The following is an 18,855-nucleotide window of genomic DNA, read 5'->3' on the forward strand; positions in this document are numbered from 1 at the left end:
CAGGGAAGGAAGGAAGGAGGGAGGCTTTGCTTGGACTTTACAATGGTGTTTTTCAACCTCGGGAAGGCCTTTATGAGGCATGGACTTCAACTCCCAGAATTCCCCAGCCAGCCATGAATTCTGGGAGTTGGAGTCCCTGCCGTCTTCATGTCCATATGTAGATGAGAAATTATCCTTGTGATAAAGGCAGGAAGGGCCCTTTCTTTCTCTCCTCTGATACTCTTCTTCCTTCCTTCCTTCCTTGCGTCCTTCCTCTTCTGCCTCTCCATCTTTCCTGCCTCTCTCACCACTTCTTGTTCCCTTCCCTTCTTATCCCTCCCTCCCTCTTTCCTTCTTCCTTCCTTCTTTCCTTCTCCTACCCTTCTGCTTTGCTCTTGTCTCCTTAGTCCCTTCCTTTTTCTTCCTTCCTTCCTCCTTCCCTCCCTTCCTTCCTCTCACCTCTTCTCCCCCTCTCCTCTCCCCTTCCCTTCTCCTCTCTCCCTTCTTCTCTCGTTCTCTCCTTCCTTCCTTTCTTCTCCTGTTTTCTTCCTTCCTTTCTTCTCTCCAGTTCTCTCCTTCCTTCCTTCCTTCCTTCCTTCCTTCCTTCCTTCCTTCCTTCCTTCCTTCCTTCCTTCCTTCCTTCCCTCCTTTTCACCTTCATTCTTGTCTTCTTCCATTCTCCCTTCTTCCCTCCCTTCTGCTCTCTCCCTTCTGTCCTGTTGTCTCCTGCCTGCCTGCCTGCCTTCCTCCTTCCTTCCATCCTTTTCACCTTCGTTCCTGTCTTCCTCCCTTCTTCTCTTCTCCCTTCTTTTCTCCTGTTCTCTCCTTTCCTTCTTCTCCCTTCTTTTCTCCTATTCTCTCCTCCCTCCTCCCTCCCTCCCTCCCTCCCTCCTCCCTCCCTCCTTCCTTCCTTCCTTCCTTCCTTCCTTCCTTCCTTCCTTCCTTCCTTCCTTCCTTCTTTTCCTACCTCTCCTTGCTGGCTAGGGAATTCTGGGAGTCGCAGGCTTTGCTAGATGGTCTCACCTGGGCGACACAGGTGGAGAAATCCCAAACTGCAGGGTTCTCTACTGGAAACTGGCCCAGGTTGGAACCCTCCGGTCCACCTGCAGCAGGCAAAGGGAGCAGGATGGGGGGGCGGGTTTATCCTCTTTTGCTGAAATGGATCGGAGCACATACCGAAAAGGGGAGGTGGCAGATGGCAGACTCCACGTGGGGAGAGATTTTTCTCTGGATGGCGCGTAGGTGCGAAAGGCGCCTGGAACAGAACGTTAAAAAGAGGTGGGAAAATCTCGTGGGTCCCTTGGTTCAGAACAGGTGGCCATTTTCATTTTATTTCCCCCCCCCCACACACACACACGGTCTGCCTTCCATTTGGATCCACTTGGGGAAAAAACAGGGTGGTGGGTGGGAATGCTTGCTGGAAGGCCCATCCTGACTATTTCATATCTCCTGATGAAAAAAAAAAAATTCCCCATGGAATCATAGGGCTGGGACGGGACCTTGGAGGTCATCTAGTAGTCTGGGTGTCAGCAGTCTGTGGCTCTGGAGCCCCATGCGGCTCCTTTGGGCCCTCTGCTGTGGCTCTCTGCTGGGTGATCCCACCACTCGCTGGCCCTGCCCCTCGCCCTCTCCTCCCAGTCCCTCCTCGCCTGGCCTGAGAACACAAAGAACGGAAATGAGAGGGAGGGAGAGAGAGAGAGAGAGAGGAAGAGAGGGAGGGAGGGGGAGAAAGAGAAAGAGAAGGAGAGAGACAGGTAAAGGGAGAGAGGAAGAGAGAGAGGAAGAGAGAGAGAGGGAAAGAGGAAGAGAGAGGGGGAAAGGGAGAGAGAAAGAGGGAAAGGGAGAGAAAGAAAAAGAAAAAGAAAGAAAGAGAAAGAGAGGAAAAAGAGAGAGGAAGAAAGGGAGGGAAAGAGGGAGAGAGACAGAGAGAGAGAGGGAAAGAGAGGAAGAGAGAGAGGAAGAGAGAGGGAAAGAGGGAGAGAAAGAAAGGGAGAGAGAAAGAGAGAGGGAGAGAGAGAAAGAGGAGAGAGAGAAAGGGAAAGAGAGGAAGAGAGGAAGAGAGAGAAAGGGGGAAGAGAGGGAAAGAGGAGAGAGAGAAAGGGAAAGAGGAAGAGAGAGAAAGAGAAAGGGAAAGAGAGAGGAAGAGAGAAGAAGAGAGAGAAAGGGGGAAGAGAGGGAAAGAGAGGGAGAGAGAGAAAGGGAAAGGGAGAGAGGAAGAGAAAGAGAGGAAGAGAGAAAGGGAAAGAGAGAGGAAGAGAGAGAAAGGAAAAGAGAGAGAGGAAGAGAGAGAAAGGGGGAAGAGAGAAAGAGGGAGAGAGAGAAAGGGAAAGGGAGAGAGGAAGAGAGAGGAAGGGAAAGAGAGAGGAAGAGAAGAAGAGAGAGAAAGGGGGAAGAGAGGGAGAGAGAAAGGAAAGAGAGAGAAAGAGAGAGGGAGAGAGAGAGAAAAGAAAAGAGAGAGAGGAAGACAGAGAGAGGGGGAAGAGAGGGAAAGAGAGAGGGAGAGAGAAAGGGAAAGAGAGAGGGAGAGAGAGAAAGGGGGAAGAGAGGGAAAGAGAGGGGGGAGAGAGAGAAAGGAAAGGGAGAGAGGAAGAGAGAGAAAGAGAGAGGGGGAAAGAGAGAGGAAGAGAAGAAGAGAGAGAAAGGGGAAGAGAGGGAGAGAGAAAGGGAAAGAGAGAGGGAGAGAGAGAGAAAGGAAAAGAGAGAGAGGAAGAGAGAGAAAGGGGGAAGAGAGGGAAAGAGAGAGGGAGAGAGAGAAAGGGGGAAGAGAGGGAAAGAGGAAGAGAGAGAGGGGGAGAGAGAGAGAGCGCCATTTCCCAGGGAAACACCAGGAGTCACCAACCTGGGTAGGCGTGGCTGGTGGGGTCATGTGACTGGGCGCTCATGACATTGAGTTGGCCACGCCCACCGAGGTTTTGTGGCTCCTGGTGTTTTCTGTGGGACACGGGTCCAAGTGGCTCTTTGAGTGTTTAAGGTTGGAGACCCCTGATCTTGTCCAACCCTTTGCCCAACGCAAAGATCCATTCTTTTTTCTCTCAATTTCAGATTTTAATTTTTTTTTGGGGAGGGGGAGAGGTACAGAGCCCCCCCTTGGGCCTTTTTTTTTTTTAAAACAAAGCATTCTGATTTGGTTGACCCCTCTTATAGGTAGTTCTCGACTTACAACAGTCCACTTAGTGACCGTTATACCAGGGCACTGAAAAAGTTGACTGAGGGCCATTTTTTACGCTTACGGCCATTGCGGTCACCCGATCAAACTGTCTCATATTTATGACGGTCCCCCGGGGTTACGTGATCCCATTTTGCGACCTTTTGACAGACAAAGGCAATGGGGAAGCCAGATTCACTTAACAACCATGTGACCAACTTAACAACTTGCAGGGATTCACTTAACCACGGTGGCAAGAAAGGTTGTAAAATGGGCAGAACTCACTTAACGACGCTCTCACTTAGCAACGTAACTTTTGGGCTCCACGGGAGTCCTAAGACTACCTCTATTAGGGAGTTCTTAGCAGGAAGAAACCCTAAATATTTCGACTATTTTGAACTTCGATTCCTTGATAGAGACATTTCATCCGTGCCCCAAATCTTCGGACATTTATAGCCGCATAGAGATTTTTTTTTTTAAAAGAAGAAAAGCGGGGTTTTTTTTTTTTTTAAATAATAATCTTATTTGGTACAAGCCAACGTGCAACTCCTAAAAAGCCATTTTTCTATATCAATACATAGCCATTATCATGCTGATGTCGCTGTGATGGGCCGTTGAAAAGAGAGCAGAAATGAGGAAGTGGGTGGAATAAAGAAAGGGAAGAAAAAGAATTGCTGCGGATTCAATGTGCAATTCTGCTCCTTCTGCCGAGAACTGTGTTGTGTTGAGAATCGCAAATGAAAAGTTAGGGTGGTAATGAGGTTAAAATTGGACTAGAACAGGGGTAGGTGGAGAGAGAAATGGGCCCGCATTCTAATTTAACCCACAAGTGGCTTTCTGACTGATTTTGAGGCTGATCTGTTTGTTTGTACTTGGCCTACCTCGCAGGGTGGTGGTTTGCGGAGATGAAACCGAGATCTCTGGATAAACTTCCTTGTGGTGGTAGAGAGAATTAAGTCCAGGAAGAAGTTCAAGGTCTAACTTGGTCTTTCTCAACCTTAGCAACCTTAAGATGGGTGGACTTCAACTCCCAGAATTCCCCAGCCAGCATTTGAACTCCCAGAATTCCCAGCCAGCATTTGAACTCCCAGAATTCTCCTAGCCAACATTTCAACTCCCAGAATTCCTCAGCTAGCATTTCAACTCCCAGAATTCCCAGCCAGCATTTGAACTCCCAGAATTCTCCTAGCCAGCATTTGAACTCCCAGAATTCTCCTAGCCAACATTTCAACTCCCAGAATTCCCAGCTAGCATTTCAACTCCCAGAATTCCCAGCCAGCATTTGAACTCCCAGAATTCCCCAGCCAGCATTTGAACTCCCAGAATTCTCCTAGCCAGCATTTGAACTCCCAGAATTCTCCTAGCCAGCATTTCAACTCCCAGAATTCCCCAGCCAGCACTTCAACTCCCAGAATTCTCCTAGCCAACATTTCAACTCCCAGAATTCCCCAGCCAGCATTTGAACTCCCAGAATTCTCCTAACCAGCATTTGAACTCCCAGAATTCTCCTAACCAGCATTTGAACTCCCAGAATTCTCCTAACCAGCATTTGAACTCCCAGAATTCTCCTAGCTAGCATTTGAACTCCCAAAATTCTCCTAGCCAGCATTTGAACTCCCAGAATTCTCCTAGCTAGCATTTGAACTCCCAGAATTCTCCTAGCCAACATTTCAACTCCCAGAATTCCCAGCTAGCATTTCAACTCCCAGAATTCTCCTAGCCAGCATTTGAACTCCCAGAATTCTCCTAGCCAGCATTTCAACTCCCAGAATTATCCTAGCCAGCATTTCAACTCCCAGAATTCCCCAGCCAGCATTTCAACTCCCAGAATTCCCCAGCCAGCATTTGAACTCCCAGAATTCCCCAGCCAGCATTTGAACTCCCAGAATTCTCCTAGCCAGCATTTGAACTCCCAGAATTCTCCTAGCCAGCATTTGAACTCCCAGAATTCCCCAGCCAGCATTTGAACTCCCAGAATTCCCCAGCCAGCATTTCAACTCCCAGAATTCTCCTAGCCAGCATTTGAACTCCCAGAATTCTCCTAGCCAGCATTTCAACTCCCAGAATTCCCCAGCTAGCATTTCAACTCCCAGAATTCCCCAGCCAGCATTTGAACTCCCAGAATTCCCCAGCCAGCATTTGAACTCCCAGAATTCTCCTAGCCAACATTTCAACTCCCAGAATTCCTCAGCTAGCATTTCAACTCCCAGAATTCCCCAGCCAGCATTTGAACTCCCAGAATTCTCCTAGCCAGCATTTGAACTCCCAGAATTCTCCTAGCCAACATTTCAACTCCCAGAATTCCCAGCTAGCATTTCAACTCCCAGAATTCCCCAGCCAGCATTTGAACTCCCAGAATTCCCAGCCAGCATTTGAACTCCCAGAATTCTCCTAGCCAGCATTTGAACTCCCAGAATTCTCCTAGCCAGCATTTCAACTCCCAGAATTCCCCAGCCAGCACTTCAACTCCCAGAATTCTCCTAGCCAACATTTCAACTCCCAGAATTCCCCAGCCAGCATTTGAACTCCCAGAATTCTCCTAACCAGCATTTGAACTCCCAGAATTCTCCTAACCAGCATTTGAACTCCCAGAATTCTCCTAACCAGCATTTGAACTCCCAGAATTCTCCTAGCTAGCATTTGAACTCCCAAAATTCTCCTAGCCAGCATTTGAACTCCCAGAATTCTCCTAGCTAGCATTTGAACTCCCAGAATTCTCCTAGCCAACATTTCAACTCCCAGAATTCCCCAGCTAGCATTTCAACTCCCAGAATTCTCCTAGCCAGCATTTGAACTCCCAGAATTCTCCTAGCCAGCATTTCAACTCCCAGAATTATCCTAGCCAGCATTTCAACTCCCAGAATTCCCCAGCCAGCATTTCAACTCCCAGAATTCCCCAGCCAGCATTTGAACTCCCAGAATTCCCCAGCCAGCATTTGAACTCCCAGAATTCTCCTAGCCAGCATTTGAACTCCCAGAATTCTCCTAGCCAGCATTTGAACTCCCAGAATTCCCCAGCCAGCATTTGAACTCCCAGAATTCCCCAGCCAGCATTTCAACTCCCAGAATTCTCTAGCCAGCATTTGAACTCCCAGAATTCTCCTAGCCAGCATTTCAACTCCCAGAATTCCCCAGCTAGCATTTCAACTCCCAGAATTCCCCAGCCAGCATTTGAACTCCCAGAATTCCCCAGCCAGCATTTCAACTCCCAGAATTCTCCTAGCCAGCATTTCAACTCCCAGAATTCCCCAGCTAGCATTTCAACTCCCAGAATTCTCCTAGCCAGCATTTGAACTCCCAGAATTCTCCTAGCCAGCATTTCAACTCCCAGAATTCCCCAGCCAGCATTTCAACTCCCAGAATTCTCCTAGCCAGCATTTCAACTCCCAGAATTCCCCAGCCAGCACTTCAACTCCCAGAATTCCCCAGCCAGCATTTCAACTCCCAGAATTCTCCTAGCCAGCATTTCAACTCCCAGAATTCCCCAGCCAGCACTTCAACTCCCAGAATTCCCCAGCCAGCATGGAGAATAGCTGGGAAGGTCCCAAATGCTGATCACATGAACCCAGGATGCTGCAATCATTGTATAATATATGCAGGTTGCCAAATACGCAAATTCTCATCACCTGACCCTGGGGAATACTGGGATCGTCATAAGTGTGAGGACCAATCATAGGTCACTTGTTTAGTTGAGAAGCTCTGAGCTAAAGCATGCCATCTCTGGATTTTTGAATGGATAGAAATATTCTATTCCATATTTTGTTTGGTTGTCATTTTTATTACACCTGAATGCTTTTGATTTCCGTCAGATTTTACCTATATAACGTAGAAGTCAGGTCTTTATTGCTCGGTTAGTAGCTAGATTATTTATTTTTATTCTCTTTATTCTCTTTGGAAATAACTACCACATCTTCTTTCACCTGTCTCCTCCATAACAACCCAGTGAGGTAGGTTGTCTGAGAAAGAGTGAGTGGTCCAAAGCTGGCTTTCATGCCTAAGGTGGGACTAGAACTCACCCTCTCCTGGTGATTGGCCCAAAGTCATCCAGTTGACTTTCATACCTAAGGTGGGACTAGAACTCACCGTCTCCTAGTGATTGGCCCAAAGTCATCCAGTTGACTTTCATGGCACAAGCAGGACTAAAACTCCCAGTCTCCTGGTGATTGGCCCAAAGTCACCCAGTTGGCTTTCATACCTAAGATGGGACTAGAACTCACCGTCTCCTAGTGATTGGCCCAAAGTCATCCAGTTGACTTTCATACCTAAGGTGGGACTAGATCTCCCAGTCTCCTAGGGATTGGCCCAAAGTCATCCAGTTGACTTTCATGGCACAAGCAGGACAAAACTCCCAGTCTCCTGGTGATTGGCCCAAAGTCACCCAGTTGGCTTTCATACCTAAGATGGGACTAGAACTCACCGTCTCCTAGTGATTGGCCCAAAGTCATCCAGTTGACTTTCATACCTAAGGTGGGACTAGATCTCCCAGTCTCCTAGGGATTGGCCCAAAGTCATCCAGTTGACTTTCATGGCACAAGCAGGACTAAAACTCCCAGTCTCCTGGTGATTGGCCCAAAGTCACCCAGTTGACTTTCATACCTAAGGTGGGACTAGAACTCACCGTCTCCTGGTGATTGGCCCAAAGACCCAGATGGTTTTCATGCCTAAGGTGGGACTAGAACTCACCGTCTCCTGGTGATTGGCTCAAAGTCATCCAGTTGACTTTCATGGCACAAGCAGGACTAAAACTCCCAGTCTCCTGGTGATTGGCCCAAAGTCACCCAGTTGACTTTCATACCTAAGGTGGGACTAGAACTCACCGTCTCCTAGTGATTGGCCCAAAGTCATCCAGTTGACTTTCATGGCGCAAGCAGGACTAGAACTCCCAGTCTCCTGGTGATTCGCCCAAAGTCACCCAGTTGACTTTCATACCTAAGGTGGGACTAGAACTCACCCTCTCCTGGTGATTGGCCCAAAATCACCCAGTTGGCTTTCATACCTAAGGTGGGACTAGAACTCACCGTCTCCTGGTGATTGGCTCAAAGTCATCCAGTTGACTTTCATGGCACAAGCAGGACTAGAACTCACCCTCTCCTGGTGATTAGTCCAAAGTCACCCAGCTGGTTTTCATGCCTAAAGTGGGATTAAAACATATGAAGAACGGTTGAAGGTACTGGGCCTGGCTAGTCTAATGAAGAGAAGGACCAGGGGAGACAGGAGAGCAGTCTTCCAATATTTGAGGGGCTGCCCCAGAGAGGAGGAAGGGGTCAAGCTATTTTCTAAAGCACCTAAAAGCATCAGACAAGGAACAATGGATGGAAACTGAACAAGGAGAGATTCAACCTGGAAATAAGGAGAAACATTCTGATAGTGAGAACAATCAACCCATGGAACAGAAGTTGCCCTCGGAAGTTATGGGAGCGCCATCACTTGAGACTTTCAAGAAGAGATTGGACTGCCATTTGTCAGAAATGGTGTAGGGTCTCCCACTTGGTCAGGGGGTTGGACTGGATTGACCTATAAGGTCCCTTCCAACTCTGATTATCTGTTTATCTGTATCTGTTTATCTGGGACTAGAACTCACCCTCTCCTGGTGATTGGCCCAAAGTCACCCGGTTGGCTTTCACAACTAGCTATTATAATAATTATTAGGCGTTTGTCTTGTTTGCAGTTGGCTAGGTGAAAATTGTATTTTATACAATTTTCAAATAAAAAAACAAATAAGCTAACAAATATAAGCAATAAAGTCTTTTTTAAAAATGAATGAATGAATGAATGAATAAGGGAATGAATAAAACAACAGCCAGTTGAAACAGGTCCGAACCACAGCTGGCAGCAGCTGGATTCCTAGGGGCAGAGAGCAGAGATCCATGCAGCTTAATGCGAACAAAATAGATGTGAAGTTTTAGAATATTGAGGGGGGAAAAGGAAGTGGTTTTACAGTCCTCTAATGTAACTATGGAGGTGGAGTGAAGAACTGAGGAAGGCACAGTACAAAATTAGGGGGGGAAATGTTTGAAAAAAGTCCTCTCTCATTTCAAATCGGTAAATACAATCTGCTGCTATAAAATGAAAAAAAAAAAAAAACCAAACCAAGCAATTAAGGGGAAAAAGAAAGAAGGATATAGAACATCTTGTAGCAAATTGGTTTATTTATATTCACGATCATTCTTTAGGGCAGTTGGCTTTGTTTTTTTTAAAGCTCGGCAGCTTGAGGATGTGTGTCGACTTCAACTCCTAGAATCCCCCAGCTAGCCTATAGATCAGTGTTTTTCAACCGTAGCCACTTCTAAGGTGGGTGGAACTTAGAAGTGGCATACCTGGCTGGAGAATTCGGAGAGTTGAAGTCCACACATCTTCAAGCGGTCAAGGTTGAGAAAAATCACTTTAGGACTATGGAAATGTTGATTAAAATTAATAAAAAAGGTCTGCTTGCAACACTGACCTGGGTAAGGGACCCTTAAGGCCATCCAGCCCAACCCCTTTCTCAGTGCCGGGATTCAGATTAAAACCCCATCCCAGGCTGATGGTGGCTTAGCCTCAGTGTGAACACAGTCACTGAAAAAAAAGAGGGTTTATTTTCCCTCTGATCAATGGGGTTTTTTCTGAATCAACTTTTCTATAATTTGAATCTGTTGTTCCACCTCCTGCATTGTCTGGAATGAGTGAGAAAAGGTCTTCACAAACACACATACACAGAGAGGGAGAGAGAGTTGACCCTTCCCCAACCAGCATCTTTTGGGAGGGAAGGTGTGTGAATGAAATTACCAAAATAAACCTATCTGTGTTGGAAGCACTCTTCAAAGGGGAGGAGGAGGAGGAGGAGGAGGAGGAGGAGGAGGAAGGAGGAGGAGGAGGAAGAGGAGGAGGAGGAGGAGGAGGAGGAAGGAGGAGGAGGAAGAGGAGGAGGAGGAGAAGGAGGAGGAGGAGGAGGAGGAGGGGTCCTTAGTGGTCTCTGAACTTGGTTATTTTCTTGCAGACATTTCATGACCCAAATAGGTAATGTCATCAGTGCTAGAAGTGGGTGGGGTTTGCTGTGAGAAGGAGGAGAGGAGGAGAAGGTAAAGGAGGAGGGGGAGTGGTGGAGGGAAGGATTGAGAAAGAAAAGACATGATGAGAAAAGAGAAGGAGGAGATGGGGAAGGAGAAGGACCAGTGGAGTAGAAGAGGCAAAAGAAGGAATGATAGAGAAAAAAGACAGGAGGAGAGGAAGAAGAAAGCATGGTGGAGAAGAAGAAGGAAAAGGAGGGGAAGGGGGAGGAAGGAATGATGGAGAAGGAGAAGAGGAAGAGAAGAAGAACGGGGAGAAAGAGAAGGAGTGGTGGAGAAGGCGAATAGAAAAACAAGAAGGAGATCTGGTGGCACTTCCAGCTTCTTTAGTGGTGCAGACATTTCTGGTCCTGGAAGCCTTCCCATCAGTCCTTTAATTCAGGGTTAAAATTAGGCCTTTCCAACCAAGCATTGATTGCTTTTGGAAAGAAAATGTCTGTCCTAAAAGAGGTTTGGGGTCTCAAGAGAATCCCTGGGAGTAGACAAGAGAAGAGTTTCATAGCGGAGGGTTTGCTCTACAGCTTGCCAGCTGAGAGAGAGATGATAGAGAGAGAGAGAGATATGAGAGAGAGAGATATGAGAGAGAGACAGAGATGATAGAGAGGGAGAGGGAGAGAGAGAGAGAGAGAGAGAGAGAGAGAGAGAGAGAAGAGAGAGACAGAGAGAGATGAGAGAGACAGAGAGACAGAGAGAGATGAGAGAGAGAGAGAGAGAGAGAGAGAGAGAGAGAGAGATGATAGGGAGAGGGAGGGAGGGAGGAGGGAGAGACAGAGAGATGAGAGAGAGAGAGAGACAGAGAAGAAGAGAGAGAGAGAGACAGAGAGACAGAGAGAGATGAGAGAGAGAGAGAGAGAGAGAGAGAGAGAGAGAGATGAGGGGAGGGAGGGAGGGGAGAGACAGAGAGACAGAGAGAGATGAGAGAGAGACAGAGAGAGAGAGACAGAGAGAGATGAGAGAGATCCCTCTCCCTCTCTTTGTCCTTCCCTCGGCTCTCTCCTCTCCTCCTTCCCCCTCCCTCACACTTCCACTCACACTTTCTCTCCTCTCCTCTCTCCTTCCTTCCTCCCTCTCTCTGTCTTTTCTCCTCCCCTCTATCCTCTCCCTCTCTGCCTGCTCTCCCCTTCCTTCCCCACATCTCTCCTCCTCTGTTTCCTTCCCTCAGCTCTCTCCTCTTCCTCCCCCTCTCTCTTTTCCCCTCTTCCAATTCTCTCCTCCCGCTCTTCTCCTCTCTCTTCTTCCCCCCTCTCTCCCTCTTTGTCCTTTCCTCTCCCCTCTCCTCCTCTCCCCTCCGTTCTCTCCTCCCCTCTCCTCCCTCCTTCCCTCCCTCCCTCTTTTGTCTCTTCTCCCATCCCAGCATCAGAACCCGCTCCAGGGAGCCGGTGCTTTGCTCTCACTTGCATCGCTGGTCCAAAATAGGATAACTTGAAGCTGGTCATTTGTGCCTCCAGTGAGAATTCTGTGCGAGTTGTTTGTTTGGCTACCCATCTGTTTGTGTCCTTGGCTAACGGCTGCGATATTCTCAGGCGCCTTCTCCAACCCCAGAGCTCAAAACCAACAGGCCCCAGCATTTTTCTCTACTTCCCTGTCCCATTCTGCCCCTCAGATTCTTCCCTCTCTTAAAACTCAGCCAGGGCATCATTGTATAAAACATGCTTTTTTTTCCCCGAAATTTTTATTTGTTTTATTTATATAACATATAAACATTCAATTTCAATTAAACTAAAATTAAATTGAATTGAAAATGTTGTCTGGGTGCAATTATTTTTTAGGAAATCATCAAAATGTTTACAATAATATTCATCACATTGATATTCAATAATAATAACAAACAACAATAATATTTTACTTATCTAACCCTACTTTAACAAATCTCCTTTTTAACATGAATCCTTTTTTGTATCCCCATGTTTCTAACTTCTATTTTTATTATCTAACCATTGGTCAAATAAGTCCCATGTCGAGGAATAAAATGTTTTTTATGGACTATAGAATCCAAGAATCCATAAAGCATCAATTTCATCATTCACTGGCACCGTTACCTCTTTGGCTATAAGGATCCAAACATTGTTCTGGTTGTCTGTCACAGGGACTAGTAACCTGAATAATTCAAAGTTTTGATCCAGCTGCCAGCAGATAGAACTTTATCTTCCCCCCAAAAAAACATCCTAAGTTTGATGCCAGGTTTAATCGTATCTCAGCACCACACCATGATTATTTGGAGTTTGGCTGAGCTTGTGATGACCTGGAGCGTGTCACAAAAGCAACAAGGTCACAAAAGTAGGAAAAGTCCCTTTAATTCCTCCAACTTGGCCCCCAATGCCCAGCTATCATCGGCTGGAGAAAAAAACTCTCCCAAGAACAGTCTTTAAAGGGAAGAAATTCAGTCCGAACCCAAAGTACATCTAAATTATAAATAAAAACCAACACAAACCACTCTGCAGCAATTAACTAGACAGGGCAGGATAAGGAATTGCAGACTTCAAAAGATAACGAAACACACACAGTTGGGAAGATGCCAGAACCCAGATAAGACCTGACAAAGATAGTTCACACTTTGCTTCCAGCAAGGTTAACTGCTGTGTTCCCAGCTGCAGCTAATGAAGGGAATCAGGGCCCTTTCCTCCCCCGTAAGCCACCTAACTCACGTTGCTCCCTTTTCCGTTCCTCCCTGCGTGCCCTAGGATGAAGAGGGGGTGGGCCTGGGTCTTCCTCTGAATGGCCAGCCGGCCTGTGCCCTTCCCACACTCCCACTCCCTGTCAGCTTTTCCACCTCTCCCTCCGAATCAGATTCCAACAGGGGCATGACAGAGCTATTGGAGTTTCCTCTCCCCTCCCCCCCTTCACGTAGTTATACAGCCAGTCCTCGACTTACAACCACAATTGAACCCAACATTTCTGTTGCTAAGCGAGACATGTGTTCGGTGACTTTTGCCCCATTTTTACGACCTTTCTTGCCACAGTTGTTAAGCGAATCACCGCAGTTGTGAACGACACAATTCTTACATGAATCTGGCTTCCCCTTTGCGTGTCAGAAGAAGGTCACAAAGAAAGATCACGAGACCACGGGACACTGCGACCGTCGTAAATATGAGCCAGTTGTCAAGCGGCTGAATTTTGATCCCATGACTATGGAGATACTGCAACAGTGGTACCAGCGGTGGTATTCGACCGGTTCTGGAGAGCCGGTAGGAAAGATGAACAACGGAGACTGAACCGATTCTCTCCGCTGCTCGGCTGTTGGGCCCACCCGCCCGCCCGGGCTCCCATACTCACCTTTATCCGCTGAATTTGAAGCACAGCCGCTTTGCGTGGCACAGAATAGCATTGCGCGGCAGCTGCTGAAGCGACCGGGATCGTGCAGGCTTGCAGGAGGTGAGTTAGAACGCCTCTGCACCTGCGCAAAGTGTGCATTTGGCACATGCATGCACACAAGGCAGGGGTGGGATTCAAATTTTTAACAACCAGTTCTGTGGGCGTGGCTTTGGTGGTGGGCGTGGTTTGGTCATGTTATTGGCTGGGCGTGGGCAGCTCAATATCAGTCATCTAGGCATGCATCTCCTCGCCTGGCCTTTCATGACTGTGGTGGGGATGCTGCAACAGTCATAAGTGTGAAAAGGGGTCATAAGTCACTTTTTTCAGTGCCATTGTAACTTTGAATGCTCACTCCACACAAGCAAAGTACCAGCAAAAGAGGGAAAGAAAACTCCAGAGAAGTTCCTGAGACAGGAAGTCTAGTCCTGCCAAGAATGTAATAAGGGTTAACGGAGAGGCAGTTTCTGTAAGCAACACCAGAATGTTTCCTTCCTGCCTTCCTTACAGGATTAGGCCAGTAATTTCTTCTAACAACCGCTTCTCCGAACTGCTCAGAATGTTAACAACCGGTTCTAGCAAATAGGTGCGAACCTGTACAATCCCACCCCTGATGCAAAGTGTGCGCATGCACAAAGCATGCCCACCAAGCCACACCCTCCGAACCAGTGGGAACAATATTTGAATCCCACCGCTGGGTTGTACGTGTGAAAAATGGTCATAAGTCATTTTCTTTTTCAGTGCAGTTCTAACTTTTGAAGGGTCACTAAATAAATAGTTGTAAGTCGAGGACTACCCGGACTAGTTAGTAGGAGGGGAGTTTTTAAATGATTTGAAAATAGTTTAAATTGTTTAGTGGAAGAGGGAGTCCAGCTATTCTCCAAAGCGCCCCAAGGCAGGACAAGAAGCGATAGATGGAAACTAATCTAGGAGAGAAGCAACCAGGAATTAAGGGGAAATTTCCTGACGGTTAGAACAACTAGCCAGTGGAACTACCTGCCTCCAGAAGTTATGGATGCTCCATCACTGGAGCTTTCCCAGAAGAGATTGGACAACCATTTGTCTGAGATAGTATAGGGCAGTGATGGCGAACCTTTCCGGCACCGAGTGCCAAAAAGGTCATGCGGAAGTGTTGCGCATAGACATGCTTGTCCAGGCCATGCTCGGGAAAAGCCAAACTTTGGGTTCTAGCACGCATGCACACCTGATGATCAGCTGGCCAGGATGCATTCGCAGGCCGGTTTTTTGGCACTGCCATGTGCGCAAAGGGATTTTGCCCTCCAGAAAAGCCGAACTTCCCAGTTTGGGTGCACGTGCGCACCCAACAATCAGCTGGCTGGCATGCATGCGCACACCGATTATCGGCACTGGCACACGGGCAAAGGACAGCTAATTGCCATGCATACATGCTTGCCAGAAACCCGGAAGACAAACAGGCAAGGCCGTGCGTGCCAGGCGACATGGGTTCGCGTACCACTTTGGACATGCGTGCCATAGGTTTGCCATCACGACTATAGGGTTTCCTGTCTAAGCAGGGGGTCAGACTAGAAGATCTTCAAGGCCCAACTCTGTTATTATTCTATTCTGTTCTGTTCTGATGTTCTGTTCTCTATTCTGTTCTCTATTCTTTATTCTATACTACTCTATATTCTCTTCTACTCCTCCTATTCTATTCTGTTCTGTTCTATTCTCTATTATGTTCTGTTCTATTTTCTATTCTATACTATTCTATATTCTCTCCTCTCCTCTCCTCCCCTTCTCCCCTCCCCTTCTCTCCTCTCTTTCTCTCCTCTTCTCTCCTCTCCTCCCCTGCTCTCCTTCTCTCTCCTCTTCTCTCCTCCTCTCCTCCCCTTCTCTCCTCCTTTCCTCTCCTCTCTTTCTCTTCTCTTCTCTCCTATCCTTCTCCTCTCCTCCCCTTCTCTCTCTCCTTTCCTCTTCTCTCTCTCCTTCTCTCCTCTCCTCTCTTTCTCTCCTCTTCTCTCCTATCCTCTCCTCCCCTTCTCTCCTCCTCTCTCTCTCTCTCCTTCTCTCCTCTTTTCTCTCCTCTCCTCCCCTTCTCTCCTCCTTTCCTCTTCTCTCCTCTCCTCTCTCTCTCTTCTCCTATCCTCTCCTCCCTTCTCTCCTCTCTCTCTCTCTCTTCTTCCTCTCTCCTCTCCTCTCTCCTCCTCTCTCCTCTCCTCCCCTTCTCTCCTCTCTTCTCTCTCCTCCCTTCTCTCCTCCTTTCCTCTTCTCCTCTCTTTCTCTCCTTCTCTCTCCTATCCTCTCCTCCCCTTCTCTCCTCCTCTCTCCTCTCCTCTTCTCTCCTCTCCTTCTCTCCTCCTCTTCTCTCCTCTTCTCTCCTCTCCTCCCCTTCTCTCCTCCTTTGCTCTTCTCTCCTCTCCTCTTCTCCCCTCCTCTTCGAACTGTTCCAGCCTCGAGCAAAAAAATCGTGGTTTACAGCAGAGAAGCAGGCGGGGTGGAGGTGGTGAGAGATGCTGAAGGCTTAATGAAGCAAAAAATATCTGATTTTGGGCACGCATCTCGTGTGTGTGTGTGTGTGTGTGTGTGTGTGTTTGCGTGCCCGGGGCGCCGTCTGAGTCAGAAAGAAAAGGGTCGGGGGATCCGAAGAGGTTTCCCAAATAACTGCAAAAAAATAAAATGAAATGAAATGCTCTTCCGGGAAGACGCGATCTCGGATTCCGTCGTGCAGAACAAGAGGCGAGGCGAGGCGAGGCGACTCGCGCGGGGCTGTTTAAATACGCGGCGCGTGTGCGCGATCCCGAGTTTCGTATGGGACATAGCGGAGACCTGGAGGAGGGAGGGAGGGAAGGAAGAGAGAGGGTGGGCAGGGGGTGGGAGTGGGTGGGAAGAAGGCGGAGAGGAGGGGAATTGGCGGCGAAGGAGGGAGCGGGAGGAGGGCTGGAGGAAAACCCCCTTCCTCTTTGCAAAAACCACCCGTTTCTCTTGGGCTCTTAAATCTAATACCGCCTCACCTCCATCCCTCTTCTCTTGGAAGAGGAGGCTTCGGAGAGATGGGAGGGGGGAAGGAGGAAAAAGAGAAAGAGAAAAGGGAAAGGAAAGGGGAATGAAGGAAAAGAGAAAAGAAAGAGAAAAGGGAGGGAAGAAAGAAAGAAAAAGATAGGCAGGCAGGCAGATAGATGAGAGATAGATAGACATGATGGATGGATGGATGGATGTATGGATGGATACCGGTAGGTAGGTAGGTAGATGATAGATGGATGGATGGATGGATGGATGGATGGATAGATAGATAGATAGATAGATAGATAGATAGATAGATAGATAGATAGATAGATAGATAGATAGATTTATTGATTTATTGATAGATGATAGATAGATGGATGATATATATATAGAGAGAGAGATGAGAGATAGATAGATAGATAGATAGATAGATAGATAGATAGATAGATTTATTGATAGATAGATAGATAGATAGATAGATAGATAGATAGATAGATAGATAGATAGATAGATAGATAGATAGATAAATTGATAGATAGATAGATAGATAGATAGATAGATAGATAGATAGATAGATAGATAGATAGATAGATAGATAGATAGATAGATAGATAGATAGAGAGAGATGAGAGATATAGATAGATGATAAATAGAGATAGGTAGGTAGACAGACAGACATGATAGAGATAGATAGACAGACAGATAGATAAATGATCAATCTATCTCTGATTGATTGATTGATAGATGATAGAGATGATAGATGGATGGATGATATAGATATATATATATATATATATATAGATATAGATATCAAGACAGACAGATAGATAGATGATATAGATAAACAGATAATCAGAGTTGGAAGGAACCTTGTAGGTCAGCGGATGGCCCCAGTTTTGCAGATTTGGGGTCCTGTGCCTTTGCACTGGACTCACTGGGAATAGGAGAAAGGAAGAATTTTGTGTGTGAGAGAGACAGTGGGGGGGAGTATATCAAAAAGAGAGAGAGAGAGAGAGAGAGAGAGAGAGAGAGAGAGAGAGAGAGAGAGAGAGAGAAGCTTTAGGATTCAATCGGAATAGAGCTGCAAGGGACCTTGGAGGTCTTCTAGTCCAACCCCCTGCTCAGACAGGAAACCCTATACCAGGGCTGTCAAACTCAAGGCCCGGGGCCCAGATCCGGCCTGCAGGGTGCTTCGATCTGGCCCGTAAGTGCCGCCCTGGAAACAGGGCCCGCAATGCCCTCTGCCAGTGAAGATGCTGTGTGGGCAACCCTCCCAAGCTCCGTTTTCGGTGGCAGAGTGTTGCAGGAGGCCACTGCAGCCAAAAACGGAGCTTGGGAGCCCGTTTTCATTAGCAGAGCGCTCGGGCCACCCTATAGGTGCCCCATCCACGAGTGACATTGAGCTGGCCACGGTCACCTGCCCCACCCAGATCAAACACCACCCTGATGCGGCCCTCAACAAAATCGAGTTTGACACCCCCCCCCACCGCCCTACACCATTTCAGACAAATAGTATCTCTCCAGTGTTGGAGCACCCACAACTTTTGAAGGCAAATTGTTCCAGGGGTTGATTGTTCTCATTGTCAGGACGTTTCTCCTTAATTCCAGGTTGCTTCTCCCTCCTTGATTAGTTTCCACCCATTGCTTCTTCTCTAATTCTGCCTTCAGAATTAGAATTAGAATTCTTTTTATTGGCCAAGTGTGATTGGACACACAAGGAATTTGTCTTGGTGCAAATGCTCTCAGTGCACATAAAAGAAAAGATACATTCGTCAAGAGTCAAGAATCATCAGGTACAACACTTAATGATAAGTCATAGGGTAAAATCAGCAATCAAATCATACTAGGAAACAGTCAATATCAATCGTGAGGATACAAGCCACAAAGTTACAGTCATACAGTCACAAGTGGGAGGGGATGGGTGATAAGGAGTGATGAGAAGATTAACAGTGATAGTAGTGCAGGCTTTGTAAATAGTTGGACAGTGTTGAGGGAATTATTTGTTTAGCAGAGTGATGGCATTTGAGAAAAAAAAGTGTCCTTGTGTCTAGTTGTTCTGGTGTGCAGTGCTCTATAGCATCGTTTTGAGAGAAGGAGTTGAAACAGTTCATGTCCAGGATGTGAGGGGTCTGTAGATATTTTCACAGCCCTCTTTTTGACTCGTGCAGTATACAGGACCTCCATGGAAGGCAGGTTTATTTATTTTATTTATTTTGTCAAGGGATTATAACAGGTATAAGTATAAACATAGTTATGAATACATGAAATACATATAAGAAATATACATAAGATACATATAAGAAAAATAAAAAGAAACAATAGGACAGGGACGGTAGGCACGTTGGTTAAAGTTTTTGGGGTTTGGGGAAGAAACCACAGAGTCAGGTAGAGTATTCCAGGCATTGACCACTC

Source organism: Notechis scutatus, chromosome 1 (genome assembly GCF_049901735.1).
Source record: "Notechis scutatus isolate UNSWTSFEM ecotype Mainland chromosome 1, rNotScu1.2, whole genome shotgun sequence".
Taxonomy (NCBI): domain Eukaryota; kingdom Metazoa; phylum Chordata; class Lepidosauria; order Squamata; family Elapidae; genus Notechis; species Notechis scutatus.